This window comes from Pleurodeles waltl, chromosome 7 (genome assembly GCF_031143425.1).
Source record: "Pleurodeles waltl isolate 20211129_DDA chromosome 7, aPleWal1.hap1.20221129, whole genome shotgun sequence".
Classification (NCBI taxonomy): Eukaryota; Metazoa; Chordata; class Amphibia; order Caudata; family Salamandridae; genus Pleurodeles; species Pleurodeles waltl.
Genome location: NC_090446.1, coordinates 1,191,009,148 through 1,191,036,591, shown reverse-complemented (window position 1 = coordinate 1,191,036,591; position 27,444 = coordinate 1,191,009,148). Strand labels below are relative to the sequence as shown.

The 27,444-nt window shown below is 46.6% G+C and overlaps 1 protein-coding gene across 4 annotated transcripts in view; it reads left to right on the top strand.

The window, feature by feature from the left end:
• Nucleotides 1–27,444, top strand: part of MYH10 (myosin heavy chain 10) — a 955,741-nt gene that overhangs the window by 307,524 nt on the left and 620,773 nt on the right. The gene's annotated exons all lie outside the window — the stretch shown is intronic.

The following is a 27,444-nucleotide window of genomic DNA, read 5'->3' as shown; positions in this document are numbered from 1 at the left end:
TATTTTGCTTCTATTCCTTTTATTATTTTAGCAAAGCTTCATTTTAGTGGAGATGTTTTGTATTCCTTTTATCAGTTGTCCTTCCTTGCAGAATCTGTTATTCATTTCTTTGCATGACCTTTTCATCCTGTGCTCAACCTAATGCTGTACACATTGTTTACTGGCTTTGCAGGTCAAAAGGGTACATTGTCGACCGTACACAGAAAAATGTGTTGTTAGGTCAGGGCAGTTCGTAGAACAGGCATCTAGAGCTTCCTCCACCTCAACAAAACTGTGACTTTTTAGAACTCCCCACAGCGCATACATTTCCTGTGGGAGCAAGACTGGTAAATGTTTATCTACAATGGTACAACATCACCACAGATCAGTGAGTTCTATCAATTATCCAACATGGCTATTGCTTAGAACTAATTTCCACTCCACCAAACATTCCTCCTCGTTTCCACAAACTCTCTCACAACCATCTTACTCTGTTAAAAGAAGAGGTACAGTCCTTTCTTCTCAAGCAGCTACTACATCCCAACAAGGGTTAGGAGTATTCACTTTACTTCCTCATTCTCAGGCCTCTCAATCTATACATACTTTAAGTGCATTTCCACATGGTCCCTCTGCAAGATGTTATTCCCCTATTACAGCAAGGAGGTTACATAACAGCATTGGATCTCAAACACGCTTATTTCCATATTCCTATACATCCAGCACACCGCAAATATCTAAGATTTGTCATTGCAGGAAAGCATTACAGCAGCCCCAAGATTATTCACAAAATGCTTGGTTGTAGTAGCAGCAATTCTCAGAAGACAACACATACATGTTTTCCCATTTCTAGACAGTTGGCTCATAAAAGCCAATACTATTCAAACATGCCAGCAGCACACTCAGTACACCTTAAATCTGCTACACAATTTGAGGTTCACAATAAATTACCTCAAATCACATCTTCAACCCTCCCAAATACAGCCTTATCTGGGAGCAATTCTGAACATCCAGTCAGCATTAGCATATCCACATCTGATAAGGATTCAAGCTTTTCAAAATCTCATCTCTCCGTTACAGGAGAATCATACTTACACAGTGAAGCTAGTGATGCAGCTGTTTGGAATGTTGGCTTCCTGCATTGCCAAAGTGCCCCATGCAAGACTACACATACCTCCATTGCAACAATGCCTTTCTCAACAGTGGTCTCAGACACATGGTCATCTTCAGGATCTAGTGTTGTTGGACCACCAGACTCCCCGCTCTCTGCAATGGTGGAATCCTACCAACCTTTCCAAAGGTCGGCCATTTCAGGACCCTGTGCCTCAGATCAGTCTCACAACAGATGCATCAGAGAGGTGGGGGAGGCTCACCTCAACAACTTCACTATACCAGAGAAATGGGATCCCATTCAACTGACTTATCACATCAATTATCTGGAACTTCTAGCAGTCTTTCTAGCACTCAATGGTATTCCTTACACAAATCTCACACAAGGTAGAGTTAGTCCGTACAGACAATATGACAACAATGTAGTATCTGCAAAAAACTGGTTGGGGGGGGCACACTCATCTCAATTGTCCCTTCTAGCTCAGACAATTTGGAAGTGGGTGATTCACATTCAATTACTGACAGAATATCTCCCAGGAATGGACAATCAGCTAGTAGACCTATTAATCAGGATGCAGTAACAAGTCCACAGATGGGAAATTCACCCACAAGTTCTTCACCAATACTTCCAAAAAACTCAAAACGCCAAAACTTTGCGTCCAGATACCCACACCCTCAGTCAAAGGGCAATGCTCTATGGATGAATTGGCCAGGGATATATGCTTACGCTTTTCCACCTCTCCCACTAATACCATTTCTAATACGCAAATTGAAACAAACGTCGCTCACCAATGATGTGGCCGCCACATGGGCATGTCAGTCTTGCTAAACAACGCTTTTGGACCTATCTGTGGTTCCACACCACAAACCTCCAAACAAACCAGATCTTTTAACTCAAAAGAGAGGTCAAACCAGACGTCCAAACCCCAAAGCACTCAATCTTGCGATATGGCTGCAGAAGCCATAGAGTTTGGCAACTTGCAACTTCCTTCTGAATGTATAGACATTCTTCAAGAAGCACGCAGACCTACAACTAGACAGTGTTATGCTGCTAAATGGAAACGTTTTCTATATTCTTGTCACCCTAGTAATATTGATCCACTTGAGCCCTCAGTACAAGATATTGTCTGATATTTGCTACATTTGCAAAAGGCAAATCTAGCATACTCTTCTATTAGACTTCATTTAGCAGTCATAGCTGCTTACCTCCAAAACAGAAAACATGTGTTCGATGGCATCTGTCGCTGTAGATACGCATGTTTTGCATAGCTCGCCATCTGGTGTTGGGCCGGAGTGTTACAAGTTGTTTTTCTTCGAAGAAGTCTTTCGAGTCACGGGACCGAGTGACTCCTCCTTTTGTCTCCATTGCGCATGGGCGTCGACTCCATCTTCGATTGTTTTTTTTCCGCCATCGGGTTCGGACGTGTTCCTGTCGCTCCGAGTTTCGGAACGGAAAGATAGCTAATTTCGGAAGATTTTCGTCGGTATTGTTGCGTTCGGGGTCGGCGTAGTTAGATTCAACACCGCGTCTAAGATCGAAGAGCTCCGGTGCCCTTCGGGGTAATTTTTTCGATCCCCCGTCGGGGCCTGGTCGGCCCGACCGCGTGCAGAAGAACGCCGATGGAACGGACCCCGTTCCGTTTCTGTCCCAAATGCCACAATAAATACCCCTATACAGACCAACACTTGGTCTGCAACCTGTGCCTGTCACCTGAGCACAGTGAAGCCACCTGCGAGGCCTGTCGTGCGTTCCGGTCCCGAAAAACTCTCCGAGACCGTCGAGCCAGAAGACTTCAGATGGCGTCCGCGCCGACAGCCCACCGGGAGTTCGAGGAACAAGAAGAGGAGGGAACCTTTTCGATCCAAGAATCGGACTCCGAAGGATTCGACGATACACAAACCGTGAGTAGGACGTCGAAAACCACTCAGAAGAAGATTTACAAGGCCCAGGGGACGCCACTGCCACCAGGCCATGGCTCGACCCATAAATTCGGTGACCGACCGTCGGCACCGAAAAAGGCCCAAACAGTGCTGAGATCGTCCGACTCCGGTCGAGACACCGGCACGCAGCCTTCTCGGGACCGAGAAAGTGCTGGAGACAAGCATCGACACCGAGATACCGGTGTAGACACGGCTCGACGCCGAGACAGCGGCACCGAAGAACATCGACGCCGAGAGGTTTCGGCCCCGAAAAAGAAAAAAGTCACCTTGGAGCCGAAAAAAGATGCAGACAGGGTTTCGGTGCCAAAACAAACTGCAACCGACCCAGTTTCAGGCTCTTATACAGAAGAGCACTCGCTAACCTCCCAAATGCAAAAGCATAGGTTTGAGGAAGAACTACACTCAACGGATGTAGACCATACGCAAAAGCGTATTTTCATACAGCAGGGGACAGGAAAAATAAGCACCCTTCCCCCTATTAGAAGAAAGAGAAGATTGGAGTTCCAAACTGAACAAACACCACAAACAAAAGTGGTGAAAAAAGTTACCCCACCACCCTCTCCTCCACCTGTGATTAACGTCTCACCAGCACAAACTCCATCACATTCCCCAGCTCACACCACCATGAGCCAGGGTGACCAAGATCAAGACGCATGGGACTTATACGACGCCCCAGTGTCAGATAACAGTCCGGAGGCATACCCTACGAAGCCATCTCCACCAGAGGACAGCACTGCGTATTCTCAAGTGGTGGCTAGAGCAGCACAATTTCACAATGTAAGCCTCCACTCAGAACAGGTCGAGGATGACTTTTTATTCAACACACTCTCCTCCACCCACAGCTCCTACCAAAGCCTGCCTATGCTCCCTGGTATGCTCCGGCACGCAAAAGAAATCTTTAAGGAGCCGGTCAAAAGTAGGGCAATCACACCAAAAGTGGAAAAGAAGTATAAGGCGCCTCCTACAGACCCGGCTTTCATCACTACACAGCTGCCACCAGACTCTGTCGTTGTAGGAGCAGCTAGGAAAAGGGCCAACTCCCACACATCTGGAGATGCACCACCCCCAGATAAAGAAAGCCGCAAGTTCGATGCAGCTGGTAAAAGAGTCGCAGCACAAGCTGCAAACCAGTGGCGCATCGCTAACTTCCAGGCACTACTTGCGCGCTATGACAGAGCCCATTGGGATGAGATGCAACATCTCATTGACCATCTGCCCAAGGACCTACAAAATAGGGCAAAACAAGTGGTTGAGGAGGGACAGACCATTTCCAACAACCAAATCCGCTCCTCCATGGACGCTGCAGATACAGCTGCACGGACAATTAATACATCTGTAACTATCAGAAGGCATGCATGGCTCCGAACGTCTGGATTTAAACCAGAGATTCAGCAAGCAGTTCTCAATATGCCTTTTAACGAAAAAGAACTGTTCGGTCCAGAAGTGGACACAGCGATTGAGAAACTCAAAAAAGACACGGACACTGCTAAAGCTATGGGCGCACTCTACTCCCCGCAGAGCAGAGGGAATTACAGCACATTCCGTAAAACACCCTTTAGAGGGGGGTTTCGGGGTCAGAGCACACAAGCCAGCACCTCACAGGCAACACCGTCCAGTTACCAGGGACAGTACAGAGGAGGTTTTCGGGGACAATATAGAGGAGGGCAATTCCCTAGGAATAGAGGAAAATTTCAAAGCCCCAAAACCCCTACTACTAAGCAGTGACTCACATGTCACTCACCCCCTCCACACAACACCAGTGGGGGGAAGAATAAGTCATTATTACAAAGCATGGGAGGAAATCACTACAGACACTTGGGTTCTAGCAATTATCCAACATGGTTATTGCATAGAATTTCTACAATTCCCTCCAAACATACCACCAAAAGCACAAAATTTGACAAAACATAATTCCAATCTCCTGGAGATAGAAGTGCAGGCACTATTGCAAAAGAATGCAATCAAATTAGTGCCAAACACACAAATAAACACAGGAGTTTACTCACTGTACTTTCTGATACCAAAGAAGGACAAAACGCTGAGACCAATCCTAGACCTCAGAATAGTGAACACATTCATCAAATCAGACCACTTTCACATGGTCACACTACAAGAAGTATTACCATTGCTAAAACTACACGACTACATGTCAACTTTAGACCTCAAGGACGCGTATTTCCATATACCAATACACCCATCGCACAGGAAATACCTAAGGTTTGTATTCAAAGGAATACATTACCAATTCAAGGTACTGCCTTTCGGATTAACAACCGCACCAAGAGTCTTTACCAAATGTCTAGCGGTAGTCGCTGCACACATCAGAAGGCAGCAAATACATGTGTTCCCATATCTAGACGACTGGCTAATCAAGGCCCATTCGTTAATAGAGTGCTCAAATCACACAAATCAGATCATACAAACCCTCTTCAAACTAGGGTTCACCGTCAACTTCATGAAATCCAACATTCTGCCGTGCAAGGTACAACAATACCTAGGAGCCATAATAGACACAACAAAAGGAGTAGCCACTCCAAGTCCCCAAAGAATTCAAAATTTCAACACCATCATACAACGCATGTATCCAACACAAAAGATACAAGCAAAGATGATATTACAACTCCTAGGCATGATGTCTTCATGCATAGCCATTGTCCCAAACGCAAGACTGCACATGAGGCCCTTACAACAGTGCCTAGCATCACAGTGGTCTCAAGCACAGGGTCATCTTCTAGATCTGGTGTTAATAGACCGCCAAACTTACCTCTCGCTTCTGTGGTGGAACAACATAAATTTAAACAAAGGGCGGCCTTTCCAAGACCCAGTGCCACAATATGTAATAACAACAGATGCTTCCATGACAGGGTGGGGAGCACACCTCGATCAACACAGCATACAAGGATAATGGAACGTACATCAAACAAAACTGCATATAAATCACCTAGAACTTCTAGCAGTTTTTCAAGCACTAAAAGCTTTCCAACCAATAATAGTTCACAAATACATTCTCGTCAAGACAGACAACATGACAACAATGTATTATCTAAACAAGCAAGGGGGGACACACTCCACGCAGTTAAGCCTGCTAGCACAAACAATTTGGCGTTGGGCAATTCACAACCAAATTCGCCCAATAGCACAATTTATACCAGGGATCCAAAATCAACTCGCAGACAACCTCTCTCGAGATCACCAACAGGTCCACGAATGGGAAATTCACCCCCAAATTCTGAACACCTATTTCAAACTCTGGGGAACACCTCAAATAGACTTGTTTGCGACGAAGGAGAACGCAAAATGCCAAAACTTCGCATCCAGATACCCACACAAACAGTCCCAAGGCAATGCCCTATGGATGAACTGGTCAGGGATATTTGCTTACGCTTTTCCTCCTCTCCCTCTCCTTCCTTACCTGGTAAACAAACTCAGTCAAAACAAACTCAAACTCATATTAATAGCACCAACTTGGGCAAGGCAACACTGGTACACAACGCTGCTAGACCTATCAGTAGTACCCTACATCAAATTGCCCAACAGGCCAGATCTGTTGACACAACACAACCAAAAGATCAGACACCCAGATCCAGCATCGCTGAATCTAGCAATCTGGCTCCTGAGATCCTAGAATTCGGGCACTTACAACTTACCCAAGAATGTATGGAAGTCATAAAGCAAGCCAGAAGGCCATCCACCAGGCACTGCTATGCAAGTAAATGGAAGAGGTTTGTTTGCTACTGCCATATTAATCAAATACAACCTTTACACACAACTCCAGAACATGTAGTGGGCTACTTGCTTCACTTACAAAAATCTAACCTGGCTTTCTCTTCCATTAAAATACACCTTGCAGCAATATCTGCATACCTGCAGACTACCTATTCAACTTCCCTATATAAGATACCAGTCATTAAAGCATTCATGGAGGGCCTTAGGAGAATTATACCACCAAGAACACCACCTGTTCCTTCATGGAACCTAAATGTTGTCCTAACTAGACTTATGGGTCCACCTTTTGAACCCATGCACTCCTGCGAAATACAGTTCCTAACCTGGAAGGTTGCATTTCTCATCGCCATTACTTCCCTAAGAAGAGTAAGCGAGATTCAGGCGTTTACAATACAAGAACCTTTTATACAACTACACAAGAATAAGGTCGTCCTAAGGACTAATCCTAAATTTTTGCCAAAGGTTATTTCACCGTTCCATCTAAATCAAACAGTGGAACTTCCAGTGTTCTTTCCACAGCCAGATACCGTAGCTGAAAGGGCACTACATACATTAGATGTCAAAAGAGCATTAATGTATTACATTGACAGAACAAAGAACATCAGAAAGACTAAACAACTATTTATTGCATTTCAAAAACCTCATGCAGGAAACCCAATATCAAAACAAGGTATAGCCAGATGGATAGTTAAATGCATCCAAATCTGCTACCTTAAAGCTAAACGTCAGCTGCCCATTACACCAAGGGCACACTCAACCAGAAAGAAGGGTGCTACCATGGCCTTTCTAGGAAACATCCCAATGCAAGAAATATGTAAGGCAGCCACATGGTCTACGCCTCACACATTCACAAAGCACTACTGTGTAGATGTGTTATCCGCACAACAAGCCACAGTAGGTCAAGCCGTATTAAGAACATTATTTCAAACTACTTCCACTCCTACAGGCTGAGCCACCGCTTTTGGGGAGATAACTGCTTACTAGTCTATGCAAAACATGCGTATCTACAGCGACAGATGCCATCAAACTGAAAATGTCACTTACCCAGTGTACATCTGTTCGTGGCATCAGTCGCTGTAGATTCGCATGTGCCCACCCGCCTCCCCGGGAGCCTGTAGCAGTTTGGAAGTTACCTTCAACTATTTGTATATGTATCATCTCAACCTTAAATAGGTACATACTTAGTCACTCCATTGCATGGGCACTATTACTACAATTCAACTCCTACCTCACCCTCTGCGGGGAAAAACAATCGAAGATGGAGTCGACGCCCATGCGCAATGGAGACAAAAGGAGGTGTCACTCGGTCCCGTGACTCGAAAGACTTCTTCGAAGAAAAGCAACTTGTAACACTCCGGCCCAACACCAGATGGCGAGCTATGCAAAACATGCGAATCTACAGCGACTGATGCCACGAACAGATGTACACTGGGTAAGTGACATTTTCATTCTTTATTTTGAATTCCTCTGATTAAGGCATTTATGTAAGGACTTAAGACAGTTATCCCACCCAGAGTTCTCCCAGCTCCTCTTTGGAACCTTAACATTGCACTTAACAGATTTATAGGTCCACCATGTGAACTCTTGCACTCCTGTGCTTTACAATTCCTTTCATGGAAGGTTGCTTTTTTAGTAGCTATAATTCTTTATGAGGGGGGTTAGTGAAATACAAGCGTTCACTTTAGAGGAACCTTTCTTCCAAATACATAAAGAAAAAATAGTACTTAGAACAAATCCAAAATTCCTCCCTAATGTAGTTTCAACATTTCATATTAATCACAATGGAATTGCAAGTCTTCTTCCCATACACAGCCAGACTCGGTGGCTGAAAGAGCTCTCCATACACTGGATGTTAAAAAAAGCTCTAATTTATTACTTTGACAGGACAAAAGATTTTAGGAAATCAAAAACAACTATTAGTATCTTTTTCAGTGCCTCCCAAGGGTAATCCAGTTGCTAAGAATGGATTAGCTAAATGGATAGTCAAGTGTATCCAAACTTGTTATCTTAAAGCTAAAAGACAACTACCAGTAGCTCCTAAAGCACACACTACCAGGAAAAAAGGTGCCCCAATAACCTTTTTAGAAAACATTCCAATAGAAAATATTTGCAAAGCTGCTACTTGATCTACAACACACATTTACTAAGCACTACTGTGTAGATGTCCTATCTTGTCAACAAGCAAATGTTGGCTAAGCAGTCCTTTAGGACATATTTTCAAGCTACTTCAAATCCTACAGGCTAGTCACCTCTTATTTGGGAGGGGACTGCTTTACAGTCTATGCAAAGCATGTGTATCTACAGCTACACATGCCATCAAACAGAAAATGTTACTTACCCAGTGGACATATGTTTGTGGCATGTAGTACTGTAGATTCATATGCGCACTCCCTCCTCCCCGGAAGCCTGTGGTTGTTGTAGTACAACATATTGTAAATATGTGCATACATTCATCAGCTGTCAATTTGATGCCTCCCACTTGCGGGCTTTGGGCCTTGCCTGTTTGGGCCTTTCTTTCTCATCTCATCAGATATGAAAGACAATGTGCTGCTATTAGACTGAACTCCATTTCAGTTCTGCCCAAGCTGCCACTCGAAATACCGGCACATTGACCTCCATTAGGTATGTCACCTGTGTCTGTCTCCCAACCATGACGAGGAGAGCTGCGAGGCATGTCTTTTTGGGTGAAGAAAACATTGTGGGATCATCTGGCACATCGGAAAGAAATGCAGCGCAAAGAACTGCAGGAGACACCCAACATCTTCCATCAACATGATGTCGTACAGGAGGAGGAACTGCAAGAGGCCTCAGCAGCTGAGGAAGAGACTTTTTCCATACTGAACTCTCTGAATCAGACTCAGAAACCGAGATCACCCTGTAGATTCAAGATCTTCCTTCACGACAGCACGTAGTGAGTACACATGCCCCTGTCCAGCCCGACAAAAGACAGTGAGTACCAACATAAAGTACGCCTTTCAGGCCACCACTGCCAAAAGGCCATGGCAGACACCGACCATTTGCTAAGGATGCCCCGCCCTCGAAAGCCAATCCAAAACGTCCCACTGCAGTACTGAGCCGATCATTCTCGGTGCTGAGCTGACCATTTGCTCCTCGGCTCCCAGCAATCTGGCTGCAACCACTTAGGCGCCAAAACAAAAATCTAATTTGACACTGAAACATTGCACTTCGCTTCCATTACCGATCCTAGTGACTGACGGAAAGGCTCGATCCGAAGCAAAAGAAAATCCACATTCAGCCCTCTACCGGTCGAATTCTGGCAAAGGCAGTGAAGTTGATGCCTATGCCATTGTAGCAACAGCTTTCACTCGAGAGGCCATTGTTTTACCTGCACCTCCTAAAAAGAGGAAGATGGACATTGCCACCAGTCCTCAACAGCCACCTTTGCCTGCTTCTCCTCCACGTCCATCAGCTCCTCTACCTTCCTCACCACCTCCCTCACCACATGAATCACTCAGTTATATTACTGATGTTACTCCACAAAGCTCCCCGCAATCTTATTAAGGGGATCAAGAAGGGGGAGATAATCTAGACTTATGACATTGATTCCCGGGAGATACCGACCCAGGCCGTATTCCAGCTAAACCATCGCCCCCAGATGATGCCACATAATTCCAGGAACCCCTAACTAGGGCAGCTGCATGTCATCAGGTTCCCTTACACAAAGACCCTGTAGAGGATGATTTCCTTTTTGAGACTTTCTTCCACCACTCGTGCATGCCAGTACATGCCCATGTTAAGAGATGACCCGTCATGCAGATGAGATCTTTAAAGATCCGGTACACACCTGTATTATTACAACAAGGGTGTATTAAAAAAATAAAAAATACAAAGCAGCACCATAGGGTCCTTCTTACATTAGGGGTCACCACCCTCCAGACGCAAGAGGACGAATTCCCATGCCACTCCAACAGATAAGGAGTCTAAACTTATTGATGCATCAGGTAAAAGGGAAGGGGGGTAGCAGTACAAGCAGCCAAACATGGGCGAATTGCTAACACTCATCAGCTTTTGGCAAGATATGAGAGAGCACACTGGGATGAAATGGAGGAGGTCCTCCAGCATCTCCTTGAGGAGTACAAGAAAAAAGGTCATCAAATGGTTCAAGAGGGCAAAAACTCGATCAGATGTGCTCTTGATGCAGCAGACACAGCTGCTGGGAGCATAAACACAAATATACTATTGCGTAGACACGCCTGGATACGCATATCTGGTTTTAAGCGAGAAGAACAGCAGACAGTTTTAAATGCCCCCCTTTAACCAACTACATCTCTTCGGTCCCCAGGTGGATCAAACTTTAGAGAATGGATGCAGGACCAGGTCGACAGGGGACAAGGAAGACCAGCTGATGCAGATGGTGTCCCATGTCGGCTGTCTGGTTGCAGTTGGTCAGTGGTGCAGGAAAACCACCAACAAGCCATGGCAAATGCAGAATAAGAAAAAGAAGTGTTGCAAGGCTGATGCGAACCAGCAAGGGCCAGGGGACTTGACCCAAGGAGGAGCATCTGGGGGGGGGACCCTCAGCAGTCTGGAGAGTCACCAGAAGAGGAGGCAGCCCCACAGGCAACCCACTGGCAGCAGGTACAGCAAGTGGCGTTGAGGCCCGCTCAGCATACGTGAAGAGGAGTCCCACGTTGCTGGAGCAGCAGGAAGAAGACTGTGGTTGGCAGAAAGAAGTGCTGGGGGCTGGGGCTACATGGAGCCTGAAGATCCCTTGGAACAGGAGCAAACAAGTCTTGGTAGGTGCAAGAGTTGCAGTGCACATGGGTACTGTCCTGCAAGGAGAGGAAAGGGCTTACCGTCTCCCAAGTTGGACAGCTGGCAGAGAGGACCAAGGGGACCACTCCAGACCACCATCTGTGATACAGGATCCACGCAGTTCCGGTCATAGATGCAGTTGGTGCGTGCGGATGCAGGGGAGTGACTCCTTCGCTCCAAGGGAGATTCCTTCTTACTTCTTGGTGCAGGCTGGATTGTCGTCGACCTCAGAGGATGCACAGCTGGGGAAATGTTGCAGTTGCTGGAAGGAACCAGAGAAACAATGTTGCAAAGCGGAGTTGTCGCTGGTGTTGCAGATAGTTGGTTCCTGACGAGCCCACTTGCGGGTCCAGTGGCTAAAAGATGAAGTATACGATGCAGAGGAGTCCTGGTGGAATTTTGAATGTCAAATCTGAGGACCCACCCAAGAGGGAGACCCCAAGTAGCCCAGGAAGGGGGATTTGTCACCTAGTAGGGTGACCACCTATCAGGAGTGGGATGTGATGTCACCTGCCTGACCTGGCCACTCCGATGATCTGATGGGCCCGCACATCTTGGATTCAAGATGGCAGAACTAAATGGCCACCTGAGTGAGCTCTGGGCACCACCCCTGGGGTGGTGATGGACAGGGGAGTGACTAAAGGTCCCTGGACTGGTGCAAAGTGGTTTATGCAAGGAGGGCACCAAATGTGCCCTTCGAAGCATACAGGTGGCTTGATGAGGCTGCCCCTCCCAAGCCATGTAACACTAGTTTCTAAGGGGAGGGGTTTTTTCTCCCTTTCCCACAGGAAATCTTTTGTTCTGCCTTCCACTGCTTGAGCTGGTCAAGCAGCAGGAGGGTAGAAACCTGTCTGTGGGGTGGCAGCAGCGTGTGCTGCCCGAAAGCCTCCAGAAGGCTGGTAGGAGCAATGCTGGGGGTCCTTTTAAGGAGCCCGCAGAATGCATGGAATCATACTTCAAATACTGGCAACAGTATTGGGGTATGATTCCAACATGTTTGATACCAAACATGCCCAGGTTCGGGGTTACCGTTACGTAGCTGAACACAGGTAGTGTCCTGTGTCCAGTACACAGGCAAAATGGCTTCCCCGCACTTACGAAGTCCAGTGCAATGGAAATGGAGTTCATAGGGGCACCTCTGCTTATGCAGCGGTGCCCTCACTCAGGGACCTGCACCCTGCCCTTTGGGCTAGGAGGCCCTACCATAGGTGTGACTTACAGTGAGTGACCTGGTGCAGTGACCTGTGGTGAAAGGGTGCATGCACCTTTTCACACAGGCAGCAATGGCATGCCTGCAGACAGATTTTGCATGGTCTCCCATGGGTGGCATAATGCATGTTGCAGCCCATGGGCAACCCCTGGTGTCCCAATGCCCTTGGTACCATTTACTATGGACTTCTAAGGGGGCACCAGTTTGCCAATTGTGAGGTGTGCAAAGTCCTAAGCTACCAAATTTAGAGGGAGAGAGTACAATCACTGGGGTCCTGGTTAGCAGAATCCATGTGAAAACAGTCCATGCATACTGATAGCACTCAAAAAGTGGGGGGGAAGTGCCAAAAAATGAGGGTACTTTCCTGCACTCCTCTACTTCTGTTTGTGGTTTGTACGTTCAGGCAGACGTCTCTCACCCTTATTCTTGTAGCTTCCACTTGGGCATGACAACCATGGTCCACCACACTACTTGAGCTCTCGGTAGTGCCACACAAGAAGCTTCCTCTCCATCCAGATCTTCTCTCTCAGAACAATGGAGAAGTCAGGCATCTAAATCCAATAGAAACTCAACCTTGCGATTTGGCTCCCGAAGTCATAGAATTTGGATACTGAATTCCTCCCCCCCTTCCACACACACCAGAATGCATGACCATTCTCAAAGAGGCACGTAAAGCCAGAACGTGTTATGCTGCTAAGTGAAAAACATTATTCACATATTGATCCTTTTAATGTAACTAAATGTAACTGTTCAAAATATTGTCTAACTACTTCATCTGCAGACTTGTGGCCTACAGTATACCTCAATAAGTCTCCATCTTGCTGCAGTAGCTGCATACCTGCAAAACTGACAACACTTATCATTTTTCACAATACAAGTTGTTAAAGCAGTCATGGAAGGGCTTTAAATAGTAATTCAACTCAGAGTACCCCCTGCACCTGCTTGGAATCTCAATATTGTACTTACCAGACTTATGGGCCCACCATTTGAACCATTGCACAACTGTCCTCTTAATTCCTATAATGGAAAGTAGCCCTTTTAATGGCAATCACATCACTAAGACATGTCCATGATGTCCAGGCACTAAGCTTGGAAGATGTTTTATTCCAAATACTCACAGTGTAGTCCTTCGCATGAACCCAAAATTCCTTCCAAAGGTAGCTTCCACTTTCCATCTAAACCAGTCAGTTGAATTACCGGTTTTCTTTCCGCAGCCTGATTCAGTTGCAGAAAGAGCCCTGCACACACCAGATGTAAAAAGAGCTTTAATGTACTATATTGACTGAACTAAAAGGTTCTGTAAAAACAAGCAACTCTTTGTTGCTTTTCACCCCCTTTTCACAATCTAAATTGTTTGTTTCAAGATGGAATATTAAATGCATTCAGACTTGTTACGCCATAGCTAAAAGAACTTTGGCCACCCCTCCTAGAGCACACTCAACTTGTAAGATAGGAGCATCCTTACCTTTTCTGGGCAATATACAGATTTGTAAAGCAGCCACATGGTCAACTCTATATACTTTCACTAAACTTTACTGTGTGGATGTATTAGCACGCCAACAAGCAAAGTAGGACGGGCAGTGCTTCGTATCCTTTTTCAAATAACTGCAACACCCACAGGTTAGCCACCACTTTCTGAAGGGCACTGCTTTGCAGTCTATGTAGAGCATGTGGATCTACAGCCACACATGCCATTGAACGGATTATGTTACTTACCCTGTAAGCATCTGTTTGTGGTATGTAGTGGTGTAGATTCACATGCAGCCGTCGTCCTCCCCGGACACCTGTGGCCATTGCCCCATTCCTTTGTGATTTCATAGACATGGACATCTTTCTAACACTTTACTCACAATTAATTCTAACATGACTGTGGAAAAACAATCTAACAATGGAGTTGTTGCCCATGCGCAGTATTACGGAGAGGAGGGGTCACTATCTTGTGACTCTAGAAGTTTCTTCGGAGAAAAACAGCTTGCACACATCTGTACCCAACACTAGATGGCAGGAGTATGCAGTGCATCTGAATTCAAACCTGTGCGCCTTTACACACAATGCAATCCTATGGGACGAAAAGTCAATAATGCATAAAGGTAAGTACAGTCGGGTCCAGGGATTCACCTTCTTGGTTTAGAGATATAGGGACCCATGGTACAAAGTACGACCAGTAGTTTCTCAGAACCACCCCAAATTCCACTGGAATCAGGGTGCTGGTGAGGTCGTAGCTGGGTGCGCTACAGAGAAGGTGGCGGAGGTTGCCATGTGAAAACAAGCTGCATGGGGAAATTTGGAGACTAGTCCTAGCACTCTCAAATGGGACCTTGGGTCGCAAGGGGCCTTAGCCCAAGTGGGCCTAGCCGATTACGAGGGATCTGGGCTGGTTTGGCTTGGTTGCAGAGAGGATAGGGTGGATGGGCTCTGTGTGCAAAGATGCTCCTTGCGGTTTGGGGCCAGCAGCTGGCATGGACAAACCCAAGACTGCTTGGCCACTCACGAAGTGGGTCTCAGTGGTGCTGATGTCCCTTAATGGCTGCTTGGTCCTGATGCAGTGGGAATCCAGTCTGGACTCACTGCTGGTGCCTAGTGCAGGGTGTTCGGTGTCATCACACTCGGTGGGGAGACATTCCTGGTCCTCCAGAGCATGAGTACCTCCTCCTGGTCATCTGTGGCGTCGGTCGGGACCGGATAGCTGCAAGGTGGTGGAATGGACTCTGCTTTTTGTTGCCTGTGTACTGCAGGAAAGTAGCTCCTCTACTCCCAAGGGAGAGCGAGATGCTGGCAGGCTACCTATGGCTTTGGTAGTTGCCCAGCTTTGCAAGACAAGCCACTCTGTCGCGATTGTCGAGAGGTGCGGCCAGGCAGGGTTTCGCACCAAAAAAGTCCACCACTCTTCTGCTGTTCTCACCAGGCAGAGACTCTTCTTCGTCCTTCTCTTGATCCATCAAATCTGAGTTCTTGGGTTCAAGGGTGCCACTTAAATACTCAATTTAGGGTGTTAGGGGGAGGGTCAGCAGCAAATGGGTTACCTACGTTTAGAGTGACTAGGCCATAATACTCCGCTGGGAAGTGGGCATAACCCTGAACCTAGGAGGCTGACTCCGTCCAAAACAAGATGGAAGAATTTGAAAAGTGGTGTCCACTTTAGCTGGCCCACCTTAGGGGTGGAACGGGCATAATGTGGACACACCTCCTAATCTAACTAATTTTCCTGCCTGTCTTACCTCCAAAAAGTGGGGTTAGGACAAAAGGGGTGGTTTTCTCCCCCCTCTGGAGAGACCGGGGTCGCATAACAAAGGTGGCTGGTCCTTTGAAGCTTCCCGCCCTGGAATGTCCATCCTGCCTGGACAGGCTTTGTTTCTCTCTTCACAGACCTCTAGCTCTCACCTCAGGAGGTCAGAAATCTATCTAGGTTGGCTGTGCTGGTTTAGACCAGTCAGTCAACACACTAGCAGTTGGGTAGGTTTTCAGAAGGCCTCTATGGTGCCCTATGGGAGCATGTATTAACAAATCTATCACTGGATTGAGTGAGCGTTTATTAATATGAGATGTTTGATACCAAACATCCCTGTGTTCAGAGAAGCCATCATGGTGTTCGGAAACTCATATTGACCAGTGCCTAGCACATGTATATAAAATGGCTTCCCTGCCCACTTACTATGTCTAAGAATCAACAAAGATATAGCAGGGGCATATCTGCTCATGCATATATGTCCTCACATCCAATATAATGCACCCTGCCTTAAGGCTGTAGGCCTGCAGTTGTGGTGTCTTATAAAAACCACATGGCAGAAGTCCTGGCACACGTGGCTGTGCTACAGATCGTGTTTTCACTTTTGTCTGCACCAAGACATGCAGCCTGCAATGGCAGCACTGTGTGCGTTTGGTGAGATGTCCCTGAGGGTGGCTCAATTCCTGCTGCAGCCCTTGGGGACCTTCCTTAGTACCCCAGGCCCTAGGTACCAGGGGTACCATTTACTAGGGACTTAGAGAGTACTAAAGGTTGTGCAAATTGGTAGAACAACTGTACAATTTAGGGAGAGCGATCTGGCACTGGCGACCCAGTTGGCTGGAACCTCGTGCACTTTCAGTCTCAATCAGATCAGATACCAGGCAAAAAGTGGGGGCTAAGCATGGCAAAAAGGGTGCTTTCCTACATGGAACCCCCCCCCCCCCCCTCCCCCAACAAAATAGGATGGGACTAACCTTTCCATAGAGAGTCTTCATCTTCTAAGTGGAAGAACCTGGAAAGGACATCTGCGTTGGCATGGTTAGTCCCAGGTCGGTGTTCCACTGTGAAGTCCATTCCCTGTAGGGAGATGGACCACCTCAACAGTTTGGGATTTTCACCTTTAATTTGCATGAGCCATCTGAGAGGCCTGTGGTTGGTTTTAACAATGAAGTGAGTGCCCAAAATGTATGGCCTCAGCTTCTTCAGGGACCAGACTGCAGCAAAGGCTTTCCTCTCTATGGCACTCCAACGCTGCTTTCTGAGGAACAACCTCCTGCTAATGAAAGCAACAGTTGGTCACGGTCATCATCATTGGTTTAGAGGCATCTGTCCGCACCATGAACTGCTTTGTATAACCTGGAGCTAACTGGTGCTGGTCACATTGCTTCCTTCAGAGTGTCAAAGACCTTTTGACAGCTCTGTGTTCAGTTCACTTTCTTTGACATCTTCTTTGAGGTAGGTTCTGTGACGTGTGCCACAATGGTGCCATGACCCTTCACGAACCTCCTGTAGTACCCAGACAAGCCAAGGAATGCCTTGACTTGAGTCTGGGTGGTTGGAGCTTCCCACTCCAGAATTGTCTTGATCTTGGGTTTTAGTGATTGAACTTGGTGTTCACCCACAAGGTGCCCCAAGTATACAACCATGCTCTGCCATGTCTGTCACTTGCATGCCTTGATAGTGAGGCCTGCACTCTTCAGAGCCTCCAGGACCTTCCAGAGGTGATCCTGCCAGGTGGAGCTAAAGACAGGAATATCAAGAATATACGCTGCACTAAAGTCTTCTAACCCATCCAGGACTTAATTCACCAACCTTCATAAGGTGGCAGGGGCATTCTTTAATCCAAAATGCATAACAGAAAACTGATAATGCCCATCTTGATTTCTCTTTCACTGCAGGGGTTAGACTATCTGCCAGCACCCTGATGTGAGATCGAAAGCACTGAGATATTTGGCTGCCCCGTAATCTGTCAATTAATTTGTCAGCCCTAGGAATTGGGTGTGCATCAGTTTTGGTTACAGCATTGAGGCCCCTATAGTCGACACACAACCTCATTTCTCTCTTTCCACCCTTGGTGCGAAGTTTGGGAACTAAGATAGCTGGGCTGGCCCAGGTGCTCTTAGAGTGCTCAATAACTCCAATTTCCAGCATCTTGGTTACTTCAGCTTTGATGCTTTCTTTGACACGATCAGACTGCCTGTAGATTTTATTTTTGACAAGTAGGCTGTCCCCAGTATCCCCATCATGTGTATACCAGGTAGTCTGAGCATGGGTCAAAGAGAAGCTCTCAGCATACTGATGCAAGACTTGCCTGCAGTCAGTCTGCAGTTGGTCAATGAGGGTGTCTGAAAAGACCACTCCTTCAACATTATCCATCTTTTAGGGTTGTTGGAGGGGAGATTGGGGAGAGGTTCACTCTCTGCTTCTTGTCCCTCATCCATGACCATGATCATCTCAGCCCTGTCATGATAGTGTTTAAAGCGATTGACACAGATGATCTTCTTGGGGTTCCTGCAAGAGCCAAAGTCCACCAGGTATGTGACTTCCCCTTTTCTTTCTAGAATAGGGTAGATCCCACTTAATTTGTCCTGCAGGGTCGTAGGAGCCCCAGGCTCCAAAACCCTTACCATCTGCTTTGGTGGAACTCCACCAGTGCAGCCTTTGGTCATACCAGAGCTTCTGGAGCTCCTGGCTGGCCTCCAGGTTTTTGCATGTTTTTTCCATATACTAAGCCATTAGAGAGCGAAGGCAAAGCACATAGTCCACAATACCTTGCTTAGGTTCTCTGAGAGGCCTCTCTCATCCTTCCTTCACAAGACACAATTGTCCACTCACAGGATGCCCAAACAGAAGTTGAACATGAGAAAACCCTACACCCTTCTGAGACACGTCCCTGTAAGCAAAAAACATGCATGGAAGTATGTCATCCCATTTCCTTCTGAATTTTTCAAGGAGTCCACCAATCATACCTCTCAATGTCTTGTTGAACCTTTCAACAAGGCCATTGGACTGTCGGTGATATGGGGTAGTGAACTTGTAAGTCATTCACATTCAGCCCACATGTATTTCAGGTAATCAGACATGAAGTTTGTACCTCTGTCTGACACCGCCTCCTTTGGAAAGCCCACTCTGGTAAAGATACCAATGAGGGCCCTAGCTACTGCAGGGGCAGTAGTTGTCCTCGAGGGAATCGCTTCAGGATACTTGTTTGCATGAATCCACTACAACCAATATAAATCAGTTTCCTGATGCAGTTGGAGAGTCAAGTGGACCAACAATGTCAATCCCTACCCTTTCAAAGGAAACCTCACCACTAGTAGTGGAATTAAGGAGGCCTGTGGGTGGCCACCTGTCTTGCCACTGACTTGACAAGTGGTACAAGAGTTAAAAAACTCCTTCAGCTTCTTGGACACACCTGGCCAGTAGAAGTGGTTCACCAACCTACTATATTTTAGCCTGGCCAAGATGTCCAGCTAGGGGAATGTCATGGGCCAATGTGAGGAGAAATTGCCTATGCTGCTTAAGCACTACCACCCTCCTAGTGGCACCAGGTTTGTGGTCGCTGGCCTCAGTGTACAGGAGTTCCTCCTACCAGTTGGTCCTGTTAGTGTTACTGACAACTCCCTTTTCCTAGTTAGCAGCTTGCTGTATCAGTCCTTCAAGAGTGGGACAGGTCATCAGCCTCTGGCACAGATCTTCCCTAGAGGGTCCCCCGGGGCCCAAGAGCTCTGCCTTGTAAGGCCCAAGTTCCTGGGGCTCAGTTCCCTCTAGGGCTGACAGGTTTTCTCCCTGAGGAGAGGGGACTTGATCTGTTATAGCCTTAGAAACTGTTTTCACAGACTTCTTCTTGCCCTTTCTCTTGGTAGTTTGGGCCCTTATCCCAGGCTCCAGCTCTACTTTTTCAACCTGGACTCTGCACTGTGCCTCTGTTTTCACACATGTATTGAGGTATACTCATCATAGTTGCATGAGTCTTTCTTTTGACCTCAGCCCATGCTTGCCTAGCAGACATTGTACAGGAATTGTAGGATATACCACCACCTTCTTTTGGCCAATAACCCCTTCCCATTCTAAGGTTACCACACTATCCTTACTGAAAAGTCTACAATATTTACCTAGCACTGACTGGGTTTTTCCAGTCTTCCTGACCTTGATTCTGTACTCTTCAGGTGTGAGTCCAGATCCCTCAATCAGGGCGTCAGAGTTTATAGGGCCACCCAACATCAGCCTCATTTAGTGTCAGGAGTCTATCCTCTTCACTTTCCTGAGAATAGTTCCCATAGAAGAGAGCCCCAATACTTTTTATTTACTTCTCCTGTGATACAGGCCCTCTTGAAGGCCGTGAACCACTTGTTGATATTTGGGGGCAGTCCCTTTGGGGACTTTAGGGTCAAAAGTTCCTGCTCTGTCCCTATGTATTAAGTTGCTGCCACCATTCATGGGTGCTAGACCCATTTCTTCTCTTTCACTTTCTGTGGCCAGTATCCTGTCTTCCAGAGCTATTCTACTGGCCAATCTTTCAAGATGAGCCTCCTCCTCACAGACTTCATCCCAGCCCTTTGAGTAACCTGATCCATCCTCGTTAGAGGCAGGTGCCCTGGGCACTTTGTGTGGTCTGCTGGGTACAGGATCCTTAATCTCTTCTTCGAGTGGGTGAATATCTGGAGCTTCCTCCTCACTCATGTTGGTGACCTCATCCGTAGGATGGACAAGCTCATATGCTGCCAACAGGTTTTGGAGCTTTTTAGTGGTAGGATGGGAGCCATTTTTTATCTTGTACCCTTTACAGAGGGTCCTTAACTTCTGGTATTAAGCTCCAGATAAGGCGTAAGGTCGTGCTTCTTAACTACAATCTGAGGTACTCATTATTGCACTAGAGTTGGGACTTTGGGGCTAAAAAAATCTTAACGTAAGTTCTAACTACAGTACGTTTTTAAATTCTAGAACTACAGGGACTTAACCACGGCTCTACCAGTTACTTTTAAGAATTTAGAAAAATGACCAATGGGAAAAATACAATTTTAACTAAAGGCAATTTTTGATTTGCTTGTGTAGTCACTTATTGACCAAGTGGCATCAGCAGGCGCAAAGTTAGAGAACCCACCGTTGATCCACCAGGCTCTCTATATGTAGGACACTGGCTCTGTATAGGGTGCACTAAAAAGTACACCATGCAGAGAGTCCAGTGGATCCCCGGTTGGTTGACAGAGGCAAATGTAGATAATAATGCTCTCTGTTTTTGGTAGTGTGGGCGAGCAGTTAGGCTTATCAGAGGGCAGTGCAAATCATCTGTTGTACTCACAGAGGCAATAACTGTAACACACACTCAAAGAATACATTTGAGACCAATTAAAAAAATTAAGTTTATTTTTATATACGTTTTGAAACCAAGACCTTCGTAAAAGAGTAAGTACTGTTTTCTTTATTATTTCATACAGGTAAGTAAAGAGTTCAAACCTGTGCTGTGCGCCTTTATGCACAACGCAATCCTATGAGAGGAAGTGTCAATAATGCATAAAGGTAAGTACTGTCAAGTTCAAGGGTTCACCTTCTGGGTTTAGAGATGTAGGGGCCCAAGGTCCAAAGTACAACTGGCTGTTTGGGATCTCCCTGAATTCCACTGGGAGCAGGGTGCTGGTGATGTTGTAGCTGGGCGCATTATGGAGAAGGGGGCCACCTGAACCCAGGCTGCAAAGGAGGACTTGGGCACAGGTCTGAGAGCTCCCAAGTGTGGGCTTGTGTTGCAAGGGGCTTACAAGCAAGGGGGCACAGCTGTGTTTCAAGATCTGGGTTGGGCAACTCTGATGCAGAGTGGATAGGGCGGCTGGGCTCTGTGCGTAAAGATGCTCCTCGCGGTTAGGGGCCAACTTCTGGCAGGGGCAAAATCAAGACTGCTGGGTGACTCACAAAGTGGGCCTCAATGGGCGCTCACTGCTGGGGCTTGGTGCAGAGTATCTGGTAGCCCGGTTTGTCCTGGTGTTGTCACACTCAGTGGGGAGACAGTCCTGGTCTTCCAGAGCACGGGTATCTCCTCCTGGACGTCTGCAACATCAGTTGGTGCCTGCATGAGGGTTTATTAATACGAGATGTTTATTACCAATCCCTATGTCCAGAGAAGCCATCATGTAGTTGGGGAGCTCGTATTGACCAGTGTCCAGCACATGTATCTAAAATGGCTTCCCTGCCCACTTAAAAGAATCGACAAAAACATAGCAGGGTCATATCTGCTAATATAGATATGTCCTCAAATGCGATTTAATGCACCCAGTCTTAGGGCTGTAGGCCTGCTGTACAAACATCGCATGCAGTGGTAGAGATCCTGGCACATGGAGAGGTGTGACAGGTCGTGTTTTCACTTTTATCTCACCAAGGCACTCAGTCTGCAATGGCAGCACTGTGTGTGTTTGGTGAGATGTCCCTGAGGGTGGCACAATTCGTGCTGCAGCACTTTGGGACCTTCATTAGTACCCCAGGCCCTAGGTACTAGGGGTACCATTTACTAGGGACTTAGAGTGTACTAAAGGTCGTGCCAATTGGGAGAACAACTGTACAATTTAGGGAAAGAGATCTGGCACTGGGAACCTGGTTAACAGGAATCCAGTGCACATCCAGTCAAAATCACATAAGGTACCAGGCAAAAGATGGGGGCTAACAATGCCAAAAAGGGTGCTTTCATACAACACATGTAAACTTTGCACTGGGATCTGAATGCTCAGTGGGCCCTTTACCAGAGCAACGTCTTAGGTTCTATCCAGGTGTCAGGGGAAACTGCAGAAGATATACTGTGGTGACCGGTCGACTTCAGTTGGAAACTTGCCTCTCCCCTCTTCCTTTCCCACCCAGCGTTGGCAGTGGTGAAAAACTCTTCTCTTCTGGGTTTTGGTGGTCATCTGGGGGAGCAGGAGAGCAGAGGATCCTGGTCTCCAGCGGAGACCCGCAACCACTTCAACTTGTTGGACTTGTGTGCAGTTTGCTAGTGTTAAAGGCCTTTCTTCCAGCTTTCAAAGGGGAGGGTGCGCAGGTTCTCATTGACACCATCAACAACAACCGGGGCTGTGTGGGGTCATGAGCCCTGTGCCAGGAGGCTCTATGCCTCTACAATTAATTGAATCGCCGGGCATTTCTCTGGTCATACACTACCTGGCAAGATCTTTAAACACCAGGCCAATCACAGATTACAGGTATATCTGGAGGTGGTGCAGGGCGTCTTCCAACAATGAGGAATATACTCTTTCTTTTTGCCATTGCCGAGAATGAGCAATGTCCACAGTTTTGTGCATTGGAGTTCCCGAAGCTGTCCCTCAGAAAAACATTCCTAATGAAGTGGTGGAGCACAGGACTCCACTGTGCCTTTCTGCTGCTTTCTCTCCTACCCAGAGTCCTGAAGATCAGGGAAGACCATTTCTGAATCATCTAAGTAGCTCAGGATTGGGCCCGGAGTGTGTGGCATCTGGAACTTTCTGGTATAGAACATCTCTCATTCTATCAGGCTGCCTGTTTGAAATACAAGCAACCAAAGACTGGTTCGCCCTAATTGGTGATCACCTTTTCTGTGTTTGATGTACCACCCTTAGTGGCAAGGGTAGCTCCTGTGCTCACTGCCACTGGAACCAACCTACACCCTATTGAAGAGCCTCAGTCGGCAAAACTAGTCTTGGGTTGCTTGTGTTCTTGGTCAAGACTGATAAAAATAGCCCGATATGCCCCCATGGGGGGCAGAAATGGCCTAAAGACAATTTTCCTCCCAGGGGAACGACCTTGCCTAAGGGGTCGCTCTTCATATATAAACCAAAAAAATATCCCCGGTGTCTAGGGTTTCATGCCCCCCCGGGGGCAGATGGGCCTAATTACAATAGGCTGATCTGCCCCTGGAAAGGGGGGGGGAATGGGGGTAGGGGCAGAAAAGGTCTAAAAATATTTTGCCCTCCTGGGGAGCAGCCCTTGCCCAATGGGCATACTTATGCATACTTATAAAAAAATATATATATCCCTGGTGCCTAGTGGGCATTTCTGCTGCCCTATTGCATCGCTGTGTAGCTGTAACTTTTGACTTACTTTGCTTAGCTGGTGTTTTTTGTTTCTTGATAAGGAGGGAGATGTGTAGAATTGGAGCTTGCATACTCCAAGTGTTATGGAGTTCCATGGACTCATCATTTCATTCCATGACAGAGGGAAAGGAGGAACAGACGGAGGCTGGATGCACTTGACAAGCTGCCGGGACCATTGAATAAATAACTCAAACTTAACTATTGGACTGGAAACTTGTATTTACAAATACATGAATTAACTGTACCACCATGTTGACAATTCAACACAGTATTTTATGTTAGGCCAAGGCCAATTAACTTGAGAGTTCCCTTAGCATAGTGGCAATACTGTAAGCGGCTGTAGACCATTTTCTACTTTGATCCCAACCACAGCCTTATTCAGGCTCCCTAGAACCAGAATGATGATGTGGCAGATCAGTTTTTCCTCTCTCTTAATATAGATGAAGGTCTGTATTTGAATTAGCAAAATGCTAGTGACATGGACACTTCACCAGGGAATAACATTAACTCTCCTTTGGGTCTCGCCACAGAGGAGAGTGCCTCCTTTGCACTGGTGGTTCACAGGGCTATGGAAGTCCTAGTGGTAACACTAAGGCCAATCCGTTGATGGAGATTTTACAGCCTGAACCTTCTGCTTATAAGCCCTTGCTTCCATTCAGTGACACAATGACTGATTGCCCTAAAGTAAGTTGGTCTACGCCATATACTGGACGTCTGGTGAGCAAACTGATTGCTCGTTGTCACGGGACCACTCCTGCGGACCTATCTTTCGTGATAAAATATCCTGCCCTGGAAAGTCTAGTGGTATAAATTCCCTCGAGCAAGATCATTCCATATAGTTTTCCCTCGGTTACCCCTGACAGGATCTGCAAGCAAATTGATGCCTTGGGCAAATGTGTGTCCTGCAAGTGCCATGGTTACCACTGATGTTATCCAGCGGCATGCCTGGATGCGAGCAAGCTGATTTTCTGTTGACAGCCATGTCTCCCTGCTTTACATGCCCTTTGACAAAGCCAGCCTTTTTGGGGATTCTTCATTAAAGTGCTTCAAGAACTTCAATACAATAGCTCGCTTGCTGGGCGTACTTTCCCTTGCTTGCAGGTTTTCCCAGGACAAGAAATTCCAGATCTATTTGAGTCGTTTAGCACCCTGCCCAGCGTTTGTGGCTGGGGCAATAGCAGATGTTTTAGCCAGCAACAAGGGCAGGACTTCTTTTGATTCTCACCTGCTGCAAGTACCACCAAACCACGTTAGTTCCCCCTCATTACCACTTGTGACCTGTTGTGAACAAGGGTTCATTTTTTTTGTCCACCTGGCACTCCATTATTTAGGACCAATGGTTCCATTAGATTGTTTAAGTTGGCAGCACACTTCCTCTTTTGACCAGAGGGTTTGTTCTTCTGTCTTGGTAAGCATAGACATATTCCTTTACTTTGGATTCTTCTTCTGGCAGACCCAACAGCAGAGCAGGGTCCAGTACCTTGATCTTCATGATCTATACTTCCATGTGTGGAGATTGAGTGGATCTGTCTGAGTGGGTTTGATTTGCTGCCATAAAATGTCGATATGATCTTAACTGCTTGCCTTCCATCCACTAAGTCTGTATATTCAAACCTTTGGGCAAAGTGTCTGGCATGGCAAATCAGCTTTTTACAGGCTGGGTTGTCCAAACCAAATCCAAATCACGTTTTATAGAGCACAACTACTCACCCATAAGGGTCTCAAGGTGCTGAGGTGATTTGCCCTCTGAGCTTCAATGGAAGAGCCAGGTTTTATGGTCCTTTCTGAATTGAGGTAGCGATGGTGACTGCCTGAGGTGCAGGTAGGGGGAGTTCCAGCTCTTTGCCACGAGGTAGGTGAACGATCTTCTACCCGCAGAGGTCTTCCGTATGTGGGGTACGGTGGCTAGTGCTTGTTTAGCGGAGAAGTCTGGAGGGGGAGTAGTAGGTGATGCAGTGGCTGAGGTAGGTGGGTCATAGGTCCTGGAGGGCCTTATATGCGTGGACAAGGAGATTGAAGTTAATTCTTTTCTCGATAGGAAGCCAGTGCTGTAGTTTCTTCAGGTTCTTCTGTTGTGGTGCCGGCCTAGAGGGCGTAGCCTTAAACAAGTCTGCTGGTAACCAGGGCATGGGTTACGGTTCTGCAGCAGTCTTTTAGGTTCCATTTGTAGATCTTCTGGAGAAGTCATAGTGTGTGAAAGCAGGAGGATGCAACTGAGTTGACTTGACGGGTCATGGTGAGCGATGAGTCCAGGATGAAGCTGAGGTTGTGTGTGGTTTCTAGGAGTGGGGGGGCAGTTGCTGAGGACGGATGGCCACCAGTAGTTGTCCCAGGCTGATATGTAGGGTCCCAGGATGAGGATCTCGGTCTTGTCAGAGTTGAGCTTGAGGCAGCTGTCCTTCATCCAGGAGATGATGACTTCCATCCCGTTGTGGAAATTCTTTTAGCAATTGTGGGGTTTCCTGTCAGTGAGATGATCAGCTGGGTATCGTTGGCGTAGTAGACGGTGTTCAGCGCGTGGTTCCTGACGATGGATGCGAGCAGGCATGTAGATGTTGAAGAGTGTGGGGCTCAAGGAGCCCTGATGTACTCCCGAAGCCTTGGAAAGTTCTGCTATGTGCATTGGATAGGGTTACCTTTCAGCCTTTCTGTGTTTGCCTGATAAGCAGTTGTTCAGATGCCGCATTATGATTCCTTTTTTTATTTTATTTTTTATGGTCTACTAATATGGTCCTAAATCAAAAGAGAAAGAGGCCATTAAGTCCGAATCTCTCTTCTATCAATCCCCAGACTAACTATGCCATGCCTAGGGAAGAAAGTATAATATTAGGCAACATTAGATGTTTTTGTTTCAGACAATTTTCTAAGAAAGAAGTCTTAGATTCTGTATCAAAGTCTAATCACTAGAGGTCTCCCTTTGACTCCTGTCCTGCATATATCATAAACCCGGTAGCTCAGCTAGTGGCTGAGGAAATAACTCTTCAGTTCATCTTTACAAAGGGGAAGGATGCCAAATGAGTGGAAGGCCACAATGATCAAGTCTCTATGAAAGAAACGTCTGCCCCCTTAAGGTGCTATTGTGTCCCAATCTAATTTCTTTCTGTTTTTGGTTAAAGTATTCAAGAAATTGTTATTTAAACATCTGTAAACGTTTTTTTGTGTTTTTTTTTAGACCACCTTCTTGCTCTATCATTTACCTGCTGGGTTTAGAGCCAGCTATATTGCCAAGCTCTGTTCATTCCCTTCAGCACATATACAAACCTAATTCATGCCACCATTCACAACTGAGCTGAAGTCTAATTCCTGAGGGATTCTACGGGGATTGCTGCTCCTTTCTTATGTTAATACGGCACCGCTAGCAGTGGTACATAAACGTGTGAAATTGTATATATATGCTGACAACACACACCTATTTAAATGTAACCTGCTGA